Here is a 25829-nt window from a genome sequence, read left to right on the forward strand (position 1 = left end):
AGACTAAAGCAGGACCTTATTTAAAGGGCCTTAGACAAAAGAGCTAAGGTTGGTTCCCCCATTTCTTTGAGACCAGGCAAGACTGGGGGTGGACCATTCATCTCAGTTTCAAGAATGAAATACAAGCTACAGGAAAATTCACCACTGCTGGGATAGTGGAGGCTGCTGATGGCTGACAGCATTAAGGGAGGCTCTGCTCTCCCTGCATCTGCCAAATTTTCAGTAAGGCAAGTGGTTTTAGTTTCCTTAATCCTGTGGTTTCCCTTTTGACAGCATGGTCCAGCCAGGTGGTGTGTGGGACCAAACATGGTTGCTGTCACTTTGTCCACTGCAAACGTGTAAAGCAGCTTTTGCTGCAGCACACACAACCCAGGCAGCTCAACACCAGCCCCAGGGTGAGGTCAAGGCTCACAGGCAGATCCTCAGGGAAGAGCTATAATGTCACAGGCAGGGACAAAAAGCAAGGACCAGGGTTTGCCTGTACTGCCCCACAGCATTGAAGCCTGCTCCTTGACAGATTTGCTGCAGATGGGGTGTTTGGTGACCCAACTGCTATGGGGAGAGGGAAAACATTCTGGGCAATGCTGGTTGTGGGGCAGAAGTGGCTCCTGAAACAAAAACCTACTTCACATGAAACAGGATGATGCAGGTCTTACTGATGAATCAGAAAACAATCCTGTTCTCTTAATCACAGCCAGAGATTTGTTACAACTCCAGAGAAATGTCAAAACCAATCAGTAAATAAAAGAAACCTCGGCACAGGAGCCTTGGTGCTCCCTTGGAGCATGACACAGATAAAATAATCTCTGCTTCAGGCAGTGAGCAAAGATGATGCCTGTATCAGCTCTCTAATTCTGGCCAAGGTGAAACATCCCAGCCCACCTGCTTGTGTTCAACCCTGCAGCATCCTCGTAATGGCAAAGGACACAAGGAGAAGGTGTGCACAGCAGCACACAGCAAACACTGGAAGTGACCACGTGGAGGTGGCCCACTTTGGAAGGAAAGGCTGAATCCAGAACACCTCCTCCACTGCCCCTTGCTTGGCTCAATCTGTGCATGGCATTGGGAATGCTCCCTCTGGCTCTGCAGCCAGGCCAGTGATAACCATTACCTCGGAAACAAGCAAAGGTGACCATGTATTCCCAGCTGGAACACAGCAAGTTTGTCCCCAATATACAAAATCACTTGCAGGCACAGCTAAACATGGGCAGGCAGGTAATCGGACTTAACAGAGCTGAGAGAAACATTTTTCATATTGCCAACAGGTTCTTTAAAATTTCACACTTTACAATGGAGATGGTTTAATAATTATTTCAGTAAGCGGAACACTGTTCGCAGGGATGTGTGCTAGAGACAGGCACAGCCTGCCAAGGTTTGTGTTTCCTGTCAGTGTTTGTAAACCTTCTGTTTCACTGGAAAATTCAGAAAATCTGAATTATTTTACTCCAGATGAAAATGATAAAAAAAAAATTCCAAGTTTGTGACATTTAATGATGTGATTTTGAGACAATATTGCAATATTTTTCTATCCTGTCAGCCAGCTCCAAGTCTATCTTCTATTGTTTTTTGTTTGTTTATTAGCCTTTTAATGTAGGATCTTTTAACCAGGGGAGAGGTTTCAGGGGGGAAAATATCAAGCTGTAATCACAACTTTGCAATTGCCATGTCCTTTTCCATGGGCCCAAAGAGTTTCATTTTAGATTTCAGCTCCGTGGGTTCATTCCGATAAAGAGGAATTTGAAATCTATTGGTTTATCATTCTTGGCACTACTTGAAAGAACTGCACTTGAAAGATGAATATGCTGTGAAATACCCTTTAACTGGTCATTTTTGGGAAGTAAAAGCTCAGGAGAGAAAAATGTTTCTGTGAAAGAGAGCCGGAAGAAACAGTAGCTTAATGGGAAACGTGCAGATGTTTCAGGCAGGTCATCGGACCTTGACAAAAATAGAGACTTCTAAGCTCAAAGACTGACACATCTGAAAATGCATATAGATAAAATTTTTCTCAGGACACATTTGGCTCATATCTTCTTAAATAAAACAAATTCTACAACAAGAGCTGGTTTGCTGTGGTTTGAGGGGGGCATGGACACCTACTCGTGGCCACCTGAATTTGGAGGTATCTGCTAGAGAAGTCAGGGCTGGACTCAAAACAGAAAATAGACAACAGAGAGGAACAGAAAAGGCAGTAGTCTGAGCTTCCCCAAGGAAATGCTGTAACTCAGCCTATGGATTTTCCAGAGGTGCTGCAGCCATGTTATACAAACTGCATTGAAGATGCCTCCAGTGTAAAATCCTTTTGGGTTAGTACATAGAAAAAAATACCTAATTCATTTTTTTTCTGCAGGAATATTGGAGGGGAAGATGACTATGTAATAGGACAGGGCTAATCTGTGCTTTAGGACTGGTAGCTGTCCCCTGCTGAAAGGCAAAGAGGCTACAACCTAAAAAAGTATGTTTACTACTGAAAGAAAATTAAAAAACACAACCCTCACCTTCAGGCCCCATGCACATATAATCTTTGTTTCATCACCAACAAACTCCACAGCAGCTTGAACCACAACTAGACTTTTCTGACATCCAAATAACTCAGAGCCTGGCAGTGATAACCTTCTCCCCTCCTAGTCAGGACAACTTAAAAGGTGAATTGGTTTGTGGACATGGTTCTGCCTGTCCTCAACAGCCTGAAATACAGCCCAGTTTAACTCCACATGGGTTAGTGTATTCTTGCCCACAGGCAGAGGAGCTCATGCTGCCAGTCAGTGCCTCCAGAGCAGCAAATCTCCCACGCTCTGCTAAGCTGGTTGTGCTCTACTTGGAACAGTATTTACTACAGCGTAAGGCATTTCTTCTTTGTACCTTGAAAAAAATGCTGAATGAATCATGCAGATCCCTACAGTCCCTTAAGGACATCGGCAACAACTTCATGGCTATCCTGCCAGATGCTTGAACAGACTGAATAAAACCTGCCACTCCATGCTGCAAGGCGTTTAATGGCAACAAATGGGATGCCTGAGAAACAACAGCAGAAAACAGCCCTACTTCTCAAGGCATCTGATGAGCAAACGCAGTGTGGACACTACAATGCTCAACTTCAACACCTCATTAAAAAAAGGGAAAAGATCTCTTACTTCAGCTTGTTTTCACTCTCTCTCTTCCCCCCCTCCCCTCCTTCCCCTTTTTTCTTTTTTTCAAAGGAAATTTAGTGCCAGAGAAAGACCTCAAGGTCCCAGCCATTGGGAGAGAGTTGACACATTCAATTCTCCATGACACATTCAATTCACAAGCCCTTGCTCAGGCTGCCAAAGGCACCAATTAGCACCAGTGGTAGAGATCTTATTTATTTAATTTCCACAGAAACCTGCTTAGCAAGACAGTGACAGGGACAAACAGCCTCGTGTATGGCTAGAAACAGCTTTACATGAGTCACTGTCAAAGATGGCAGCAATGGATTACAAGGGAATCAAGCCATGGGTTCACTGAAGCCATCATTTAGAAGTGAGGAATGGGAAAAAGATCAATTGATGAAGACTTTCACACCACAGTAGCCATGGTTTTCTGCTGACAGTGAACTTGGGTTTCTGGAGGACTTTGTAGAATGACGACGAATTGCAGATTTCACAATGAAACTTCAAGAAATGCCATTCCTCCTGTAAACAAGAGGATTTTTTCAAAGAGCTGTTAGTGACCCCATGCAATGGGGCTTCTCTTGTGTGACTTCTGCTCTATGAACCAAATTTGCCTCCCAGCAGAGCAGTCACAGCCTTGTTAGGCTGCAAGATCCTGCTCTGTGACATCTCCAGGAGCTACGCCGTGCCATTATTTTTGTCACTTTCTCCCAATTCAAACACAGACTAATTATGCCGTGAGAGCTGTTTACATTCCTAATTTTGAACAGCTAACAAAGGGAAGCTCTCCTCCACTTGAAGATGTGGCTTACACAGTCCTCGCTGGCATTTAACGGCACTGGGATCTGTGTAAGAGGCTTAATCTCTCAGCCAGGATTTCATGCCTGAATGAATACGGCAACCTCCATCTTGCTTCGGGTGAGAAAAAGTCTTTTACAGCTCCCTAAACTGAATAGACAATTCCTGTGTTAAAGTTACCAAGAATTACACGTGTGCATCTATATGAGAAAATAACCCTTGGATGTGGACATGATTTAAAACACAAGATGCTCTGAGGTTTTGATTTGCTTAGAAGAAAAATATTCTGCAGTCTCCCAGACCTGAAAAATTATCTTTTGGGAATTAAAAGAAAAAAGCTACAGGAGGGGGAAAAAAAGGCCCAACTCATATTTATGGGAATATATTAGTTTCTTTAGTTTTCAACTGTCAAAATTTGTCAGTTTGGATCTCTTCTGTGTTGTGCATATTATCACCTGCTGCCAGTACCTGAACCCTAACCATGGGGTATAGAAATACAAGAGCTTATCAGGGCACCCGCAAAGCCTCCAACAACTTAAAAGTATGAAATTTGCTTTACCTTCTAGACTAATAAAATAAACACTTCAAAACAGCTATAATGATTATCTGATGATTGAACTCTGTATTCTTTTAGCTAGTAATGGAATCCTGGCAGACAAATTCAATTCAAAATACATTCACATTCAGGACATCAACAAAGTCATCATGTTGTGAATTGAAAATTCCTTTAAAGGCTGCGTTTGAATTCTAAGGGGCTGACAGATCAAGGGACTGAAGGCCCTGGAAGGCTAAATGAGTGAAGTCCTGCTATGTTTCTTTCTTTCTGTGAATGAAGCTCACTTTTGTGTGTGCATTTGCAAGCAGAACAGGTGCTGGCTTCATACAAGCCTGGAATCTCAATGGGGACAGTAGCCTCTTGTCAATCCAGCACAGTTCAAGCTAGTTTAAGTTAAGGAGGATTTATTTTTCTTGTTTTTTTTACCCACTCCAAATGTTTCTCTCCTGATTTCCACATTCACTCATCCACCACCAAAATTTAAACACTACACTAATACAGGGCAGCCTTTAACAAGGTCTCTTGCATGCCAGCCATCCACCTGAACTCTGGAAGATATGCTCTGTAAATCACAAAAAGCTGCCTGAACAGTGTGATTTGCAACCAAACACACCATGATCTGTAATGTCATTTTCCAAAAGCCAATGAAGACATTGAAATCTCCTTTCCACTAAAGCCTCTGAAAAGACCTATTTCTACAGGGAGCTCAGGTGTGTGGTAGGGCAATGAGACTTTTCACTTTGGTTATATTTTATGCAGTGCAATGGGAGCCTTGCCTGGCATTTCTTCTGTGCTACAGATGTTAGTGCAATTACCTAACCTGAACTGAAAAAATGGGTCTAGTATTAGGAGAGGTGTTTCAAGTCTTAGAGATTTTGATTGGGTGGTTCCATACAAAACCAGAGAAAACCATGAACTGTCTGAATAGGAAATACAGCCATTCCTGACAAAGACACCCAGAAATAAAAATCCAACTATTTTTGAAACACTGCTTTATCAGAAGAAGAAGGTGGCTAAGGCAGGGATGTGTTTTGATTCCTACCTGCACCATCCTCATCCTCTATTGTCTACAGAGTCACGGGAGAGTAAGATGGAAAGGATTCACTCCCAAAGCCATCCCTGACAGAATTGCCAAATACAGCAGAAACCAACCTTTAATGATGCCGCCTCCCAATTAGCTCAGGTTTGCTAATAGTTTGATATAATTGGCACCCTGATGGAAACCGTATTACCAGTCCTGTCACCAGCCAGGAAACCGCCTTGCCACTCTAATCACAGCACATATTATAGCAATGCCACTTCTAATATTAATACATCAGCTGAATGTAGGCAAGGGCTCACATGTGAGAAGGATTCACAGCTGGGACGTGCCAAATTCCACCCTGTGCTCTATTTTTCCTCCTGGTTACAGCATTCAGGGTGGCAGTGCCTGAGCCCCAGAGTGCCCCGCATCGCACCGCTGGCATTAAAGCACAAATGCTCCAGGCCAGTAACAGCCCCGTAAATGGCCAGTGAAAAATGATCCCATGGAGCTCAATTTTTTCTCTCCATGCCTTGCAAGTTATGACGGCCTTTCTGTTAATTGGCCACAAGTCCTAGTTTGCTGTCAGCCTTCAGCTGCACCGGGGAGCTCTTTTGGAGGAGTCGCACTCTGTCATTCCCGTACCCTTGTGAATACAAATGCTCTCTATAAATGTCCTCTGCCTACAAAATGGAAGTGGTTTTTTTTCTTCTTCTTCTTCTTCTTTTTTTTTTTCCTTCTTTTTTTTTGACCTAGATTAAATTTGCTTCATTTTCAAGCCTTTTGGGAAAGCAACTAAGAACTAATATGCACCGGTTCATGTGCCAAAACACTTCCCTACCCATTATTATGGAAATTTTGACTAAAGTGCGACACAGATAGAAAAGATATCAAGGGCAAATTTTCCAGAATCTACTTTTCTTGCTCTGTGAAATAAGCCACTTATATTAAACAGTTTTAAATGGCTAATAGCTGTACAAGTATCTGAAGAATTTCAATGTACAGGTTTTTCATATAGGACAATGACAGCTTTTGCAAATTCCTGAACTCTCCTGCTGCCAGTATAATGACTGAGAAATGAATGGCCAGCATGCTGGAACTCTGTTTTACTTCTGAAGGAAGGGGCCAGCTTCCACACCTGCAGCTTGGCAACACTCATGATATCTGCACTAGATGTGATAAAGGAGTAAAAAAAAGCAGATGCAGAATTAGATTCTATACTTGGTGGCAGGATAAATAAATACATACAAAGCAGGTTTATAGCATCAAGGCAATTTTATGTCATTACAAACTAATCTGTCCCTAAAGAAACCATCCCTGCATGCTGGGATGGAAGTTAAACTTTATTGGTCTGGGCTGAATAGTGGATGAGAGACATTGCAACATAAACTCAGGAAGTGCTGTGAAGACAGGGCTGAGCAATCAGTGCCACTGAGCCTGCACATCAGCACTGCATCAACACTCTGATCTGCAGGTGGCCTGGCCTGGAATGCTCCTCCTTTGCCAGCCCATCCAAGCACCCACCCAGTGTAAATCCTTAGGGAAAGCCATGGAGAGGGATGGCTGTCAGGCAAACAACATCAGTGGGAAAATCAAAGCAGCAGCTCAGTGCCTCCTGTCAAGTTCATGTTTGGTCCGTTCATTCCTAGATCTCAGAGCTGGAGAGAAATTGGGATTTTATACAGCAGTCCATACGGGTTACAGTAAAAACTGCTTGTCAGAGCTTTTGGACAAGAAATTCTCAGGTAAGTAGGATAGCAGTGGGAGATGATGGGAAATGGCATTTCAGCCTCTAGCTCTGTGAGGGGATGTCCCATGGGAAGTTACTGCATTTCCCACTTGTAAAATATAGGAAAGAATATACACAAAATGCAAGAATTTTTTTTAAAACTCGAAGTAATTTTAAACAAGGCCTGTCACTGTATTCTATAGTGTATCAAGAAAGAAATTTTGAAATTGGAGAAATATCGAAATGAAACAACAAAAAAAAAGAAAATACAAATAATTATGTATTTCTCTTATTGCCTTCTTGTCGTTTTCCCTTACTTTTTTTTTCTTCTTTTCCTTCTTATTCTTGCACTAATTCTCCTTAATCTTTAATTCACTTTCTTCTTCCCTCAAATAAATTCCTATTATTTTCTTTGTAGCAGATGGTTATTGTTTCCCTTTTCTTTGGCCAGGTAACAATTACTGACTTAAGTTTACTGGCTTTAAAATGAACTAACATGTCCTCTTAACCCCTAAGTCTGACCATCTGCTAAATAGATCTTTGAATGCAGTAGAGAAAGAGGGTTCAGAAAACAGATGCTAAAAAAATGTAAATACAAAATTAAGATGTCCTCCCTTATTAATTCATTCTTGCAGCAGAAAACTGCTGTGACACTGTATTTCACTTCAAAAAGACTCTACAAAGATCATGTTTACATAAATTAACATAGGCAGAGACACATCTCTCCCTGATGTCATTTCAAAAGCCCCATTGTCTCCAACCCTGGCACTCACTAGTAGCAAATCAAACTTCCCAGCACACATGTCTTATAGTCCTGGATTTCCTTCTATTTTTTCTTTCACTTGAATGCTTGAGAAAGATCACTGAAAACTGGCTCTTCCTGATAAGACTTCCAGATCACTGCTCTGATGAAACCTCTAATTGCACTGTGACTCCTGAGAAGCCATTTGAGTCCTAGTTCAACTAGGAGGCAACTCTGTAGGGAAAAATACTCAGAACAGAAGAGCTTTACCATAAAATTATCCCTTCAAAAGAATAAAATCTTTGAGAGTTATTTGCAATTTATAAACTTTCCCTATGAAAAAAAATCTATGTTCTGTACTGGAAATTATCTTCACTGGTTAAATGCCAAAGGCATCCTGGGCTGCATCAGGAAGAGCAGGTCAGTGGAGGTGATCCTTGCCCTCTGCTCAGCTCTGCTGAGACATATGTGAGGTTCTGGATCTTCTTCTTTTTCCCTGGTAAAGAGATGTGCACATACTGGAGGCTGTCCAGTGACCATGAAGATGAGGAAGAGTCTGGAGCATCTCTCATACGAAAAACAACTGAGAGAGCTGGGACTGCTCAGCCTGGAGAAGAAAATGTTGGAGGAAGTAAAGAAGATAGAGCCTTCTAAGTGGTCCAATGACAGGACAAGAGGTCATGGACACAAATTAAAATACAGGAAATTCCATTTACAAATAAGGAATGCCATTTTTTTATTCTAAGGGTGATCAAACACTGGCATGGTTTGCCCGAACAGGTGGTGGACTCTCCTCATCCCTGGAGATATTAAAATCTTGCCTGGACACAGTTCTGAGAAACCTGCTTTAGATGACCCTGCTTTGAGCTGGGGTTAGATAAGATGAATCCCAGAAGTTTTTCTGACCTCAACTACTTGTGATTCTGTGAAATGGCAATGAAGGAATTTAACTGGCTTCTGACAACATCCCTCCTAACACAGCTTAACTTCCCCAGAAATATATTGCAACCTTATTTAACTCTAGCAGACAATATCAATTAAATTACTGTTTTATCATCGTACCCATCAGTTGGGAACCAGCTCTCGTTCACTAGCAAATTTCACAAAGCAGATGAGTTTCTTCATAGCAAGAACACAGGAATTTTTTAATTTTTTTTTCAAGAAACGTAATCAGAGACATTATAGCACCTTCTAGTACCTAAAGAGGACCGGGACACGGCTGGAGAGGGACTTGGACAAGGGATGTAGTGATAGGACAAGGGAGAATGGCTTCAAACTAAAGAGAGCAGGTTTCAGTAGGGTATAAGGAAGAAATTCTTTACTGTGTGGGCAGTGAGACAGAGGAACAGGTTGCTCAGAGAAGCTGTGGATCCTTAGAATTGTTCAAGGCCAGGCTGGATGGAGTTTTGAGCAACCCAGTCTAGAGGAAGGTGTCCCTGCCCACCACAGGCTGCTTGGAACAAGATCTTTAAGGCCCCTTCCAACCAAAACCATGTCATGTTTCTGTGGTAATTCGATGAACATCCCAGCATAGCAGATATTGCCAATAAAAGTGTCTTGGGCCATACTTCGTTTTTAGAAATATACCAATACATTTATGAATTCATGATAACACAATGCATATTTTTTTAAGTTGCAGTTTATCCAGTCCTGTTGTTTCTGACATGAAGTTTCTTTAATACCCCACTGAAACCTCTCAGTTTGTGTCTTCTAAGGACAGCATAGGAAAAGCCAGGACTAGCAGTACAAAGAGGAAAAAAAGGAGAAGGCCCTGGGAAAAGGAGTTATAAAAGAAGGTACAAAGTGGAAAGATTGCTATTGCTGACACTTCACTAATTTACAAACAACAACAAAACCTCAACCCTACCCAGAAACTTGGCAAGAACATTGTGCATGGGTTGTTTTCAACATTTAGCTGGATTTGGAAGAGTTGGATACCATTTTTGCAAGAGAATCTAAAATCTGACCTTGAATAACTCATTTCTAGGAATAGGGTGTTGAAGTTCTTCTGAAAATAACACTCAATGCCCATCTGAATCTTTCAATGCCTACGTGCTTTTGAACAATCTGGCCTTTCATCTCCCTGTGCTCTAGCTTTTCCTTGTTAAATAGAAAGAATAAAATGTTCTGAGCTCAAAGGAGTACTCTGAAGAAACCATGAAAAAATAAAATCAAGGTAAAAAGACACAGCCATCGTAGTGACAGTGAGTAACAGCAGAGCACTACGTGCCAGTGTTGTGCCCATCTGACTCACTGCAGTCTGTCACACTTCCTACAAAAGGTACCTTACAGGAAATGGAAGAACTCAATACAAGACATTTGACATGGCTTAAGGGATGCCTGCGCAGCATGGGAAGAAATTCTAGGATAAATATTGTCTCTCAGTGCCCTGAACTTGAATCAATAAGTCACTTTTTCCTCCAACACCTCCCCTGCGCTGAATTTTGCTGTTTTTGGCCAAGTCACCAAATTGTGGGCTCCATTCTCTGCTGGTGGAAGAACTGGCAAATCCTCCACTCTGAGTCATACACAACACACTATTTTACACAACATACACACCATTTTAATGGAGATAATTTTCAACTATTTGATTCCCCCCCCCCGATAAATGCATTTCCCCATCTTTAAAATTCAGGTCTAAATCCATTGTCTGAATCCATCACACTCCCTGCTTCTTTTGCCCAAGATGCAGTCAAACACTCTCAACTCTTTCCCGACTTCAACATCATGAACCCTTGCACATCTTGTATTGATTTCGAGGCATTCACAGCTTCACTCTCACAGGGTCACAGCACATGTCAAATCTTTCCTGCTTTGCACCTTTGAGCAGTGTTTCATCTAAGAAGCTTCGCTTTGCCTGAACTTGTTAGCACTGACACATTTGTTCCCCAATTAAGCATTCTTTATAATAATAATAAAAATGAAATAGAAGCAATTCCTGGCAACTTTTCTATCTTTCTAGTCAGTTGAAACAATTTTATGCAGATGAAGATGCAGCTCCACAGAGCCTTTGAACTTTAAGCATCATCTTTACTTGGCTTTGAACTCTCAACAGGGCCCATGATCTTTCAAAGCAATGTACTCTGCTGTGGAAACTTCAAAAAAGAGGGAAAAAGGCATGGTTAGAAAAAAAAATGCAAAAGATGGGGTTTTTTAATGCTTGATGCTCCTGGAAATAAATAAAAAACCCAACTGAGTGGTATCTGAAGAAGTGTATTTGGTACTCAAGTGTTTCCCTAATTAATTGTTTAGATGAGTGCTAAAATAAATGCAGCAGCAGCAAAGATAAACAAACCACTTTAGTAATAAAGCCATATATTTGTGCAGGCACACAAAAATAAATGGCAGCACTTAATGAGCACAAGCAATGAGAATGAAGAACACACTTCATGTGAGGGATCTATGCTCAGGAAGCTCAAGCTCAAAGGTATTTGAAAGGTATCTCACAACCTGCCTCTCATTTGCCTCTTGCACACAAACTCGTTTTGCACAGACTAAGTGTAAAAATGCAAAGCATCCTGATAAAAAATAATAGCTCATGTTTCACCTTACCTGGGCAGCCTCACTGGGGCAAGGAAAACACTTCTGGGGAGAGATTGCTATCCTAGTTAATTATTATTCCTCTTTATTTTTGTCTGATGATTAACTAATGTAAAATCAATGAAGGGAGATACGGAATAGATGTGTAACACATGTACTTCCAAAATGAGAGAGAAAAGCTAAGATGATTCATACAGTCTTTTCCTTCTGACTGGAAAACAAGCTAGCAAAGTATTAATACTGGGGGAAAGCGTTATCTTGTATCTCTAGGAAAGCAGTTTTAATAGAATTATACAATTGTTAGAGGCAGGAAAATTCAGCTAAGCTCCTCTCCCAGAGAGGACAGCATTATGCTTCCACACGTAATTCTTCCAAAGTTTTATCTTGTTCTATGTGTAGATTTCCCAGAATCAGACTTTCCATAATTTCCTTGAAAAAACTATTTCAAAATCTCACAAAAAGTATTTTAAATATGCTTTTCACAGTAAACATTTTCAGTTTTGCTTAATTTCCCATTGCTATTTATGTCTTGAAGACCTTATGAAATACTGCTACTACTTATCTTTGTATAAATGATTTGACAAGCAGACCAAAACATAAAACCCCACATACCATAAAAATAAATATGTTATTCTCCCCAGAAGCCTTCGTACAAGTGACTGCTTATTCCTTGCAACTATCACCATGTATGCCCTGGAAAACTGATGAAAAAAAATCTATTCACAAATATTTAGTATCTATTAAGGGACGGGAATATTGAGACTGTGTTGGATGACCCATAGGACATGTTGTAAGTCTGTTAGTTAATACCAGTAAGTCCAAACAAGAGTACCATGATCTATAGATCCTATGGCTCTCCAAAGATCAAAACGCAGCATTTAATCAGACCAAGATTTAAAATAAATCTCCAGCAGCCTGTTTTCAAGTTATGACAAGAAAAATACTTGCCTCTAGAGGTACAGGCTGTATGACATGATTGGCAACTTATCAGGACAAGAAGAGAAAGAAGCTGGATGATTGGCAACTTAATCAGAGGGAGAAGGAAAAATAGAGAAAAGGAACAAAACGAGTGCCTAAACAGTGATGTGTTGGCTCCTGCGGCTGTCAAAGGTGGCCTTGAGCAGGCAGTGGCAGGAGGGCTTACATTGAAGCTTGTCTGCAAAGCAGATGAAACTATTCAGTGTTCCTTGGCATCAATAGCATGTGGCTCCTGAATGTATCTAATCACATTTGGAGAAGCAGGATTCTGCACGGGGCTCTCCGCAGGTCACCACGGCAGCCGCAGGAACACGTCCAACAAAATATCACAGATGTGCAGCTTCACTACCAAAAAACTCAGAGAGATTTAGAACAAAGTCCCCAGTCTTAACTGCAAGCTAAAAAAAAAAACAAAATAAAACCTCTGAGAAATTGTATTTTGATACCAGAGGTCCTTTATTTAACTTTACAACGTGACCTTGCCATTTATTCAACATGTTGCTATTGTGTAAAATATCTTTGCTGGGCACAAACAATGCAAAGTTTTCCTGGATGAGAGCTGAGAAATGGTGGGTTACAGGTTAGATTGTCAAACAAGCCTTGCAACCCCCAGTTCTTACTGGGAACAAGCATCACTTGGTCTTTTCACAAAAAGCCCTACTCATAGATGACTTGTATTTATCCACGGAGTACAGTGGATCAACAGAGAAACAGCAAAATAATGCCCTAAAAAATGTGAAGTTTCTTTTCCCACATGAAATGGGATATGGGGAAATAAGGATGTGCTTGGAGGGCAGTCCTGTTAATATTGGGGCTCCTATCTTGTACAATATTTTGTCTCCTGCTAAGACTTACTAGGCAAAACTTAAAGATAATTCCAAGCAATTTGAAATAGTCTATCAGACTTCTGCATTACTCACTTTTGCATTTTTTTTTATGCCAGAAAGATAAACCATAATGTAGAGCAAAATTATTTCTGGAAGTACGTATTGCACATTTTCACTATAAAGCATATCATAAGCTTTGACACAGAGATAACTAAGCGATTACTTGTCAACCTCCTCTCACTCCATCAGTCTTAAAAATTAGGATTAAAAAAGCTTTTCATGTGCAACAACAGGCTACATATTAGTCCTGCAGAGTTATAAAAAATGTGGAACTAAGTATCAGACAAGCCCAATTTAAAATGATGAAACACTTCTGAATTCTAAAACAATTAAGCTAATTTACAACACATGGCTTGACACACTGGAAGTTTTAATCCTTTTATTTTCCTTTTTAAAAGAGGGGACATTTTTTCATGCTAGTCATAAATTAGTACAATCAAGACTGATTTCTTTTTTTTCTGAATACTCTTCAAGACCAATTCTTACGCCTCCTAAAGAGGTTCGTGGAAGATTTATATTTTACCTGGGAAGAGATACATAGAAATAAATTGCAGAGTTAGGAAAGGCAAACCACGACTATAACTAAAGAGAAGCATCATCTCCTTTTTCTGTGATGCCATGCTGCAAATTTACTCAGTTTTCACTGCTAGGTCCCTCATTTCTGCTTGTAAATCAGGGATCCTGGGGTGCTCTGAAGATTAATCAGATGAGGGTTGCAGTTTTCTCCTCTGCCCTTTGTGATGGCTCCTCCTAGAAAACACATGCATCTTGAATATTTCTGATCCCTCTAGGGATGAGATTTAAACAAACACTGACATTGGCAATGCAGCCCTGCTTGATCATGGTGCTAAAAATCATTATGTGTGTTTCAATATCCACTCAATTATCACCAGTCTTTTAAGACAGAGAAAACTGGACAAACTCTTTTTCCTTTACCACAAGGCAATGTTAATGATGGCAGCAACATTGCTCAAAACCTACTCTGAAGAATATTTTGGCTCCTTTCTTACAGAATACTGACATTTAAAGGATAAAACATGAAACAAAAGATACAGGGAATTCACAACACTTTCAAGGCTTTTCCTTTTGCAACGTACATGGACAATGGATCTAAAATGAAAGTTCTGTTTCTCTACACTTAAGGGTATTAATATTTTAGTATGACTGCATCTGTGAATGAAGACATTCAAAAAGCCATTATGTTTTCAACTTAGGTTAATAATAAGGCTATTTTTCCACCCACTCTCTGGCACAGCTGTAATGTTCTTGGCCTCAAGTGGGAGGCAATGTGGAACAAGGATTAGCAAGATGGATGATGTACAACATACAGTGCCAGTTCATATAAAATATTACTAGATTGGAAATGACTGTTTACTGTCTCAGTGATTATATGATCACTTTTTTTCCTTCCAAAGAACATACAGGATGTGGTGCTCCTCTATGCCAATAAAGCTTAGTGCATAGCACCTGGGTAATGACAAATTAATTTTTGAGCTAAGCCTGATGAAGGGGTCAGCCAAAATCCTAGGCAGAGTTTATCCCCAGCACTATTTTACATGACAGAAAATGCATCCCTCCAATTCATCAATATTAGCACAGAAGAGAGATTATACAACAGAAAATAAATAAAATGGGGGACCAAAACACCAAAAAATTTTTAGGACTGTGTGTTTACAGTACAATAATAAAACATTTAATCTTTGGGTTGTGGGAGGGAGTTGGAAAGAGTGTCCCATGGTCCACTTCCAAATAAATTTGGACAAAACATTTAGGAATGCACTAAACAGAACAAGCATAGATTTGGCAGACAACAGGCTGGACGAACCAGCAGGGTTTTTTTATTCAAGTTAGGTTTCCAAACCTGAGACCTTTGCATCCTGGAACTGAAAAATCTCTCACCTGATCTAGAGACCAACCCCTTTTGACAAAGGCCACAATGGCTCAACCATGAGCAGCCAGGGATGCTGAGCCCTGGATCCTGGTGTGTTCCTGTACAGCCTTACCTCAAACCAGACACGTGGGTCAAGTGTTATGTCTGATTCAGTCATAAAACTTCTTTAACCACAAAGTCAACACCAGTTGTTTAAATACCGAGTGCTCAGCAGTTCCCATCCCTTGGACTACTGGCCACAGCCACTGCCAAAATATCAGCAATACTTCAGAGTTGAAAAATGTTTTCTTTAATAATTTTAGTGAGAGAACATTTTCACGTGAAAGAGAAACAAAAGTGTTTCTAAACGGCAAAATCATTTCTCGTCCCTAAGCAAAGATCCTCTGGAAGCTGTGTGCACAACACAAACCACCTTCATTTTCATGTGGTTTATTGATTTAATAAAGCATATAAACGGGCTTATATCATTATTCTACCAGCTGCAGATGATCTAGATTCACTGAACAAACTATTACCACCAAATATTTTCATTGAAATTAATCTTAATGTTCACCCCTCCTTCCCCCACAAGCCAAGACCGAGGCACTTTGAAATGCACATTAGCTACTTCAATAAATAAGTGAGCAATTCTTGGTTTTCTTAACCATGCAGGGCATAAGTGGATGATCTTTTGACATGCCCTGGGTGATGAAAAAGACATTAAATATTAGGATTTTTCCTGTTTGGGTAGCTCTGTGAGAGCAAGCCAAGTTTGCAGGCTCGCTCTCCCTATCATTTCCGAAGCGTCAGAGTTTCCATGAGCAGTGCCCCTCCCAGTCAGGTCACCAAAACCTCAGCTCTGCATGCCCCAGCCTTTTTTTTTTCTGCAGGGCTTTGTTCCAATACTGGGAGCAACTGCCCAAAGTTTGAAAGTTTGCTCCTTTGACACACTCTATCTGGCAAGTGTAGAAGAAATGCTGTTAGATGAGGAGAAAGAAAAAAAAGCGAGAAGTAGGCACATTCCCTTCTCCTACTCGCTCTCTAATGATCTTTGTGCTATTTTCTTTTAGTTCTTATTTAAAATTTCAGTCCTTCTCAGTAGGATCAGCAAGAACAGACCTTTGCTTCACCAAAGATGCACAAAGCCCTTTTGTTGAGGACATGAGTCCAAAACTGTGGTGTCTGGGCTGTGCAGCTCCCAGTGCAGGCACACTGTCAATACTTCTTGTTCAGCTCTGCCGTCAGTGTTTCAGGACAAAGATCATTCTACCAATCTGTTTGTACAGCATATTGTACAATCTGTTACGTGCATCTGCAATACAAACAGTAAATGATAATAAGAGCATGTGGACAAGGCTGGAGCCCCAGATTTTGGGTGCCTTTGTTATCTGTGGCTCATGGACCTTGGTCTGCAGCTGCACTTTTGACTTGCTGCATGAACACAAAGTACCATGGGCATTCGCCATGAGATCTAAATACTGCCTGTTCCCTATTAAAAATACCCAAATGGTGTTTTTCCCCTGCTTCCTCCTATTTCCAGGGAGTAATTCAAAAGTTAAAACCATAACCATACCAATGGGAATGGGACAGCAAATTACCTTTGTAATATCCTTCTCAAATACAAAACAAAGCTATGAAACTTAGGGAGAAAGAGAAACAGCTCGTGCCAGATGTTACCTCACGAATGTCCAATCATGAATGCTACATACAAATGTATGAGAAAAAATGCCTACTCTTAAACAGATTGTTCTCCAAAATCACATCTGACTGCAACAGTCATAAAGTTTCTCATCCTTACAAAATATTTCTCTTTTTTTCTGAAGACAGCAAACTCTGCTGACATTTCTGCAAAGAACGTGGCATTCTGCTCCTTGCAGCAGATTGCCAGACTGCTGCTTTACATGCTGATTTCTCTTTTGTGAACTGAGACCTTGAATACTTTCACGGGGGAAAAGCAGATCAATGATTTTTTAAGAGAGCTAAACAATTCTGTGTAATGAACATCAGTTAACACGGGCAATTACTCTTTCTTTTTCTTCCCCAAAACAACACCACAAAAACAAAGAGGAGATTGTAACTCCTTTGAATGGCATGTGCCTCACTGACTGTACCAGAATGCCACCCTCATGCAGAAATACGGGTGGGTGAAGTTCAGGAGTGACATGTGGCTTGTTAAAATATAAGATGCGTAGGTGAATAAAAACTTTTGCCATTTGGTTCAGCCAACAATAAAGAAAGTTGTTGTCGAAACTATTCTACTGTTTCCCAATTTTCATAAAAGATTGGTTCAAACACTCTTTCTTTGTTGCTTTTGTTGCTGAATGAATGGAGAATAAAAGGGTTTTTTTTTCCCTAGATTTCATGTATTCGCTTTTTAGAGAATGCATGTGAAAGGAAAATAAAATAATATCAAACATAAAGGAGACGCAGGCTTCAATGGGAGTTTTGACATTCAAAAATATTCTGCAAAAACATCCAATATATCACATTTTCTCCTTAATGGTTAAAACATAAGTGTTGGAAAACTATGGCTTTTTAAATCCCTGTTTTGAAGCATGTCTCTGGCTATGTCCCTGCGTTTCCACGCGTCTGAGTTTTCTGTTTATATCATGTGGATATGTAAATGCAGCTCATTTGCATTTCCACTTTTATGTAGGAAGTCACACAAAATACCTCTCTGGATCTCATTGTGGCACATCTGTATAATGTGAGAGGGAGAGTCCTGCATTAATAACAGCATTAAAAACACCACCAGGATTATTCAATGAAACCCCTCTGCCATCACTGCTGTTGTTTGTGGAAGGTTTCCAAACCCCAGTGTGGATCACCTCGAGTCCCTGCTGAACACCCAGACAGTTCCATCACTGGTGCAGCCATGATCCAAACCAAGTTGGGAAGGACACTCATGCCAAAATCACACCTCCCTTAGACACTTAGAAAACCACTGGTAAGAGGAACCTCCATAAAGAGCCTTGTTAAAGGGCTCGGTGATTCCATGCTCTGTACACAAACCAGTGTTCCCAGCTTCCAGCCTGCTCCTGTTCAGCAAAGCAGTGAAGGAAATGCTTTAATTTTAATCACTTGCTGAAGTCATCAGGACTGTGTGCTTAGTTAAGCAGGGGTCTTTATGAGCCAAATATTATTCTTAGTAATAAGGAGACCTGGCAATACACTAGATGGAGCTTTTGATAGTAAGTAACATTAATTCAATTAAATCCTCTTACAGCACACACTCTCCAGCTAATGCAGTTTACAGTGAAATTTTCTCTGGCACTCATTTAAATATAATTGCTGCACTTATCTTGTCATGAGGAAATTTCTGAAGGTTACTTGTACTGTGCATGTGCAAACCTACAAGCTACACTGACCTTTAGTTTTGAGATCTTTTTTTAAACTACTTAAACTGCAGCATCTAAATTATGACGATAATAATAATAATAGTCAAAGTAATAGTAATAATTCACTACTTCCACACAGCATCTTTTAACTCAATATATGCCCAAGTGAGAGCAGCAAGTAACACAGCAGAGAAAGGCATCACATTCTAACTGGGAGGAAAAGCTAAAACTGTTAGAAACAAAAAGGCTGGGAGACGACACATTTGGAAACCTGAATTTTCATAGAGTATTTTGCACAGTTCTGAAAAATATGAAGGTGTTCTCCATGGAGATAATTTCATATTTACCTTTCATACACAAGCTTGCATTAATAGTAACTATGGGGCACTTGGGCACCACGCTTTGGCATCATCTTCAGTCTGAATCAGAAAAGAGGTTCACATCCATTGATCCAATAGACTGGGTTTGGTGACCGTCCCAGCTCTTTTCCTATAGGCAGCCCAGTGATATACTGGAAAGCAGTCTCAATCACTTGCAAAATTGGAAAAAAGGAGGTGTCAGCCAAAAAACCCCCAGCGAACAAATCAAAACCCACCCAAAAACAAAGTAAAAATTCAGTGTGTGGGCACAGCTACCCATGAATTGAAAGTCTCGGGAATTTAATGACATATGGGAAGGACAAGTGTAGAGATAGGAAGACAAAACTGCTGAACATGATGGAAAAGAGCATTTTGGAAAGCCCTACCTATCCACAGTGGACATTTCAGGCCCTTATCTTGGGTAAACCTTCCTTGACAGTTCTATCATAAGCTCTTCTTGTCTTCCCTTTCTCACAATGAGAAGTGTCCTCAAGTTAAAGATCTACCCAATTTTACCCTTCAAAATAGAGAAAAAATAGTAATTTTGGGTTACTCTGCACCTAGCAGAGAATAACAAAGTAATGCACACTGAAGTGCTGATAGCCATGGGAGGTGGGAAATATCAAATACAAAGGGGAAAAAACAACTTCTGAGGCCACTCAGTCTCTGTCCTGGGCTAAGCACTGCAAAAGGAAACTCTGCTGCCTACTTTTTACTTCTCTTTATGCATGGACAGGTGTTTGGAGGAGTGGAAAAGATTCAACATAAAATTTATTGGCCACCAAGGCTCATCAAGACTTTTTTTTTCTTTTTAGTATTAAATAAAAAGAGGGACCAAGGACCCTGCTTTCCCCATTTCCATCCTCCTGCTCAAACTCAGATGCCTGTCACATTAAGAAACATCAAGTGATTTTGTTCAGCTCTTATGGCACACAATAGCAGACGTTCAAAGGAGAATGTGGGACTGCAAAGCATTTTAAAACTCTTAAATAAAATGTGGGCTACAGGAGGCTCTCATTCAGAAGCAACATTTTCCCTTCCACTGAGAGTTCCCCCATGCTCTGGTGAAGTGAATTAAAATTGACACTGAGAAAAATCTAATTGAGCCAGAGACAACACAACACTTTTCACTATAGAAACTCAAGTCCTGATGGAATTACTTGGGTTAATACAGTCCATTTTAAATCTACAATGATTTTTATATCCCATGATCTGCAAATAAAAAAGGAAGATTGTTGTTTAAGACTCATTGTATTAATTAGGGGGAGCATAAGAAGAGTGAGAGCTGATGCCTTTGGGTCTGCTCCATACTTGTTTTCTAACTGCAGTTCTCATCAGATCCGATTAATATGTGAATAAACTAATGCAGATCTCACCTGGGCAGTGTTAACATAACAAAATTTTTGTGTCAACCAGCTCAGGGATTTACGCTCTGAAAATGAAGGGAGCAGATTTGATTTAGGCAAAATGACACCAGCACAGAAAGGACATTATTCTCTGCCTGCTCAAAGAGACTTAAAAAATTTGGGAAAATTCCCCCAAGGCCTCTGTATCTCAATTCTTCCAGCTGGTAAAAATGGAGTGATGCTATTTGTCTCCCTTTGCAAAACACTTGGAGATGTCTGGCTGAAGCAGCAGCCCTGCTCCTTATGGTGCCACACTCATCCTTGCAGCAAAAAGTTCCCTGCAGTACATTATACTAATCTACTCCCTATTGTGGTACAGCTCCCTAAAATTGCAGTTGAAGGCATGACATCTTGAGCTACGAGGAGAGTTTAATTATTGGTCGAAACATAAATTTTCCCAATTCAGTTGGGTGAAGAAGAGACACGGTTTATTAGAAAACATCTTCCACCTCTTTACAGCTCTTCTTAGTCCTCTAAAAGAATGCCTGAATTGGATGCAGTAGTTATTTTAAATTAAAACCACAAGGTAGTGGTTTTCTGAAGTTTTCTCTTCCACAAATAATAATGAATTTATGCACCACAGAGTTTAATCTGCAGAGTGAAAGTCTAACGTCCCACTTAAAACTGCATACTCATGGGCATAGATTAGACAGTAATTAGGTTCAGTGAGAAACTGAAAAGATCCACTGGAAACATTCAAATTTAATTTATTCACTGGCTTGTCTCAGAGTGTTTTTATAAGCAATTAGAAAGACACAGATTCCTGAAAATGCATTCTTTCCCAAGACAGATGGACCAGGAGATTTATATGGCATACACAGCCTTCCACCCACAGCTCACTGGCTTGAGTTAAGCTCAAACCAGGCTTAGAAGCCACTACCAGACTTTATCCTTGGGGAATTATTTGCTATTCTTTTGAAATATGCTGATGGTTACAGTGCACTGTGAAACCGATGTCTTAAAAAAGGAGTAATACTACAGCTGGCACAGCACATCCTTTTATAGCATCTGTATCACTGAAGTCTGACACTGAGGATGTTGTGGGTCCTGCCAGACTCAAAACAAACCCAAATCTGCCCTCTTGCTACCCTGCTCCCACAAAAAAAAAAAAATAAAAACACAGGGTGACAAGGTCTGGTGCAGGGAAGATGGAAGTAATGAAATAGTAATTAATTTACACTGCTATGCATACTATACATATCTGCTTTTAATGCATTTCAAAATTATAAAGAATAGCAGACATCCTTTCAAGGCCCTCCTGAGGATTAAATTTCATGTTAAGAACTAGTAAAATTGATGACATATTTATGCTAAAATGTTTTATGTGGTCTTTAGCTTTTTATTGTGAGCCTTCATTGTAATATTTATATCTCTCACATCATCTCAGCAGTGACAGAAATTCTTACTGCCTTGGAGTCTCTCCTTCTATCTTTTAATGAAGAATCTTCCTGTATTGTGAGTTTTAATTTTAGGCTATTATTTATTTGTGCATATATGTGCAGTGGTGTGAAAGGAACAGAAGATAAAAGCAATAAAACACTGTTTTTGCAGGGGAAATGAGAGATTTGGAAGCTGCAGTATACCCAAAATCCATGCTCATAAGGCTGCTTCCCAATTACAGTTCATTTTTGACACTGCTCAGTTGTCAAATATTTTCTTCCTTTGAGCTCTTTGCCAAAGTGTGTGAGGATTTCAGAGCAGTCCCCACATCCTTTGCAAAATCTCCTCATGTGTTAGGAGCAAATGATCTTGATATTACAACTGAATAGAATAAGAAACACTACATAACAAGAGAAGGGTTGTATGGTTTATTTTGAAATCATTGTCCTTTAACAAAAACTCACATAATTTTTTTATGTGAGGAGCAGATAAATAGTGTATGTTTATTCACATAATAGAAAATTGGAAGAGGAAAGAATTTTAGTGCCACAACGTCACAAAATGGTCGAATCTTATTGATGTGAGCTTTAATATGCCACTAAAGAAACTGGATATCATAAATATTAAAGTGACACTATCTGGCACTTTTATAGATGTATATATTTTAAACGCAGGCAGCAATCTTGAAAATACTTAAAGCATGGCTGTGTTTTATGTCTGAGTATTATATCTATTGATTAATTCCTGCGTGCAAGTGTGTGCATGACTTGACTTAGATTTTTCCATGCATTACAGTTTTCTGCCTTTGAGATTATATGTTTGAGAAACTGAGGTTTGGCATATTATTCACATTCAACAAAGCAATTTGATTAGTTGTTTTTTTTCAGTTTTACTGAAAGTTCAGGCTGTTTTAACTGCCTGCTTACATGTTTGTTTTTTTCCCCAATGAAGTGATATCATTACAGATTACCCATTTATATTTTATGAACATTTGAGACTCCTTTTTAAGTTATTCTAAAATATTCTATAAGTAAATGCTGGATGGTGTGCTGAAGTTGTCAACATTATAGCATGCCTGAAATAAATTCAGAACTCCCTTTTCAAACACACCTTCACTGAACTTGCCTTTTCCTCAAGTGAACATGAACATTAGAAAGAACTGCAATTGGAATATGAATTCTTGCTCTTCTCATGACTGGTTTGTACATGGGTTTTCTATCAATTTAACAAAAAAAAAATCATGTAGTTAAAGTTTTTGCATTTTTTTTTCATCATAGATGTAATTAATAATGTGCTTATACAGTCTTAGTTCAATTTTTAAAATTCATATGCAGTTGTAAATCATAGTTAAGCTGCTATGAAACTGCAGCCAATGAGCCCCAAAGTGATCTACTTTAATCCCTTAGAGATGTGTTATTTTTATTAACTTCTTACAGCAATACCTAGAGTCCTCATTTCTGGACCAAGCTCCCACTGTGATAAATGCCATAAAAACGGGGAGGGAAAAGATGCCTAAAAACTAAAAATAGCTTCATTCTGCTCCAGTCATTCACACATCATACACAGGAACTTTAGAAACAAGGCTAAAGAGAGGTTTCTATGCTGCCTCTATATTAAAATACCACAACTAAAAAAGTCCTCTACCCAACTCCCCCCCCAACCCTCTAGTTTTCCCATTCTGCAACCACAGCCCCCTGCTCCTGTTACAGGGTATTCACAAATATCTTCCACTACTTCTGCTCTGTCTCACTGGGTTGGGTTTGCTGTGATAACTTTTGCTATCAAAGGGGCTGACTTTCTTGCCATTGTCAATGAAGGGAGCATACTGATTTATGAAAGGAGACTGATTTATGTGGGCAACAGGTTTGCAGTCAAGCACGCAATGGGATGTTATCCTGATCTGCTCTCTCTCTTCAAAGCAATGCAAAAATATCAGGGGACACCAGTCTCAGCCTCTTTTCGTGCTGGACATAGCAAAGCCACTGACAGCTTGGCACCTTGTCCTGTTTATGGGGTGAAACTGCACTTGGACATGGGGAGCAGTTGTGTCATGTCCTGTTCCAGATGAGTTATTTCAAAACACTAAATGGAAGCAAGTAAAAATAAAGTTTCTTTTGGAACTCTTCTCACTGCTTCTTCTGGAAGCCACTCTCTGCTCTGCAAGTGAGGGAAGAAGGTTTGACTTGAGAAGTCGAATTTTTTTCTGTTGGCCTGCTGTTCCTCAGTCTTAAATCTATGCTGTGCAGTCCCTGGGTTTAATATTAATTGAAAGAGCTTATCTATTCCTGCCTTTGGTATGCACTTCAACATACTGCAGAAATTTTGATTGTATCCCCTTGTAACTTTTTCTTTCCAAACCAAGTTACAGTCTTGTATTCTTCCTCAGATTTTCCCCTTTTAGCTTTCTTGTAAGTCAATGTTTGAAGCCCTTTACAACCTTCGTAGACCTTTTACCATGGCTCAACCCTTCCCGACTTCATACAAAATCATGCTGCTCTTCTCTGGACCTCTGCCCTTTTCTATAGAATGTTACTAAATATTGGTAACTGTAGTTTAAACATGATTGAAAAAAACCCTTCTTTAAATGGTGCAGTGTTTCCTTGAAGGCTCTATTCAATGCTTCCATTTATACAGCTTCGCATTTTCTGTGCCTTTTTGACCACACAGATACAAATCATCATCTCAGTCCTTTTATGATATGTGCACTCTTCGAATCCTCTCCTGCTCTCAAATATTTGAAAAAATACACTCATTCAACATATGTGTTCACTCAAAATAAAATTTACTCTTCTTGCTTACGGTTCATTTTACCCAGCAGAATCTCTTCGTGTATGACTGTTTTCTCCAGGTTATCAGGTGGATTCTCCCCCATCTAGTCCCTTCTGCATGATCCAAAATGTTGGATAACAAGTTGGTGGTTCATTCTGTCAAAGCCATTTACATAGAGAGTGAAAAAGTATTGATCTCCAATAACAGTCCCTGTTGCTCTCCAGTCATCATCCCCTCTCTTCCCCTGGCCTGTAACCTTTCCCCATTCTAATCTGCCCTCGATCATCTACCCAGATCCTTTCCCCATTTGGAAATGGGCCCTTCTCTGCTTCACCAGCAGCTGCATGGATTAGTCTCCTGTGTGACAGTGTGTGAAATGCCCCTGGGAAATCAGCTTGACTATATAGATGATTTCACACCTGTCCACTTTCACAGAAACTTCTTGAAAAACTACATCAGATTTGTCAAGTAAGAATTACCTGTTCTAAAAATCAGTTCACATCTGGAATATATTCTATAATGCTATTTACAACCTCTTTAAAATAATAGATTTAAGATTGCTTTCGGTTTAAATTTAAATGCCCTACAGTCAGAAACGTCAAGTTAAAAACTCAACTTTATCACTCTCTCTTCTTCCCCATTGTACTCGTATTTAATGACATCTGGCTTTGTTGTGTGAAACTTCTTATAGTGGACAATGCACCTGCTAAAAAATAACATGCAAGGCACTTTTTAATACAGTGCAGGAAAAGATTTCAAGTCTGCATAGTAACAAAATATCTGTCAGCCACCATCACCAAAATTTAGTCTAACACACACATGCACAATGGCTGTGGGTGCGTGTCCTGCCATTTCAACTGCAAATGTGCTCATGGTGCAACTCGTCTGATCTCAAAAGCTAAACAGTGTCCATGTGGCCTGTGAGAGCATTCAAAACACAGAATAAGACACGAAGCGCAGAGAAACCCTGGCTCCTGGAGTTCTGGCTGAAGGGAGCTTTTAAAGAGCAGCTAAAACAGTTTTTCCAAACATAATGTATTGAAAGTGCCTGAAGGAGCAGAGGGTGCAACTGGCTGTGTGGTGCCACAGGGGCAGTCAAGGAGCAGACTGTTTTGGAAGGGTTAAACTGAGGCTGAAATGCTGCTCAAGCAAGCCAGGTAACTTCTGCCTCCTAGATGCATCTCTCTCTCTCTATATATGTAACTATATATACCTATATGCCTCATTGCCCACCTGGTCTCTCCTGTATGCAGCAGATGAATGCCTCATTACCAGATTCCTCTGCTTGCTTCCCAGTAGACTTAAATTACCATGTTAAATAGGATAAT

At 40.0% G+C, this 25829-nt stretch overlaps 1 protein-coding gene across 17 annotated transcripts in view; it reads right to left on the reverse strand.

Moving 5' to 3' along the window:
• The window catches only part of CELF2 (CUGBP Elav-like family member 2), a 535828-nt gene that overhangs the window by 94467 nt on the left and 415532 nt on the right, over positions 1–25829 (reverse strand). The window lies entirely within an intron of this gene.

This window comes from Sturnus vulgaris, chromosome 5 (assembly GCF_052056855.1).
Source record: "Sturnus vulgaris isolate bStuVul1 chromosome 5, bStuVul1.hap1, whole genome shotgun sequence".
In the NCBI taxonomy this organism is placed as follows: Eukaryota; Metazoa; Chordata; class Aves; order Passeriformes; family Sturnidae; genus Sturnus; species Sturnus vulgaris.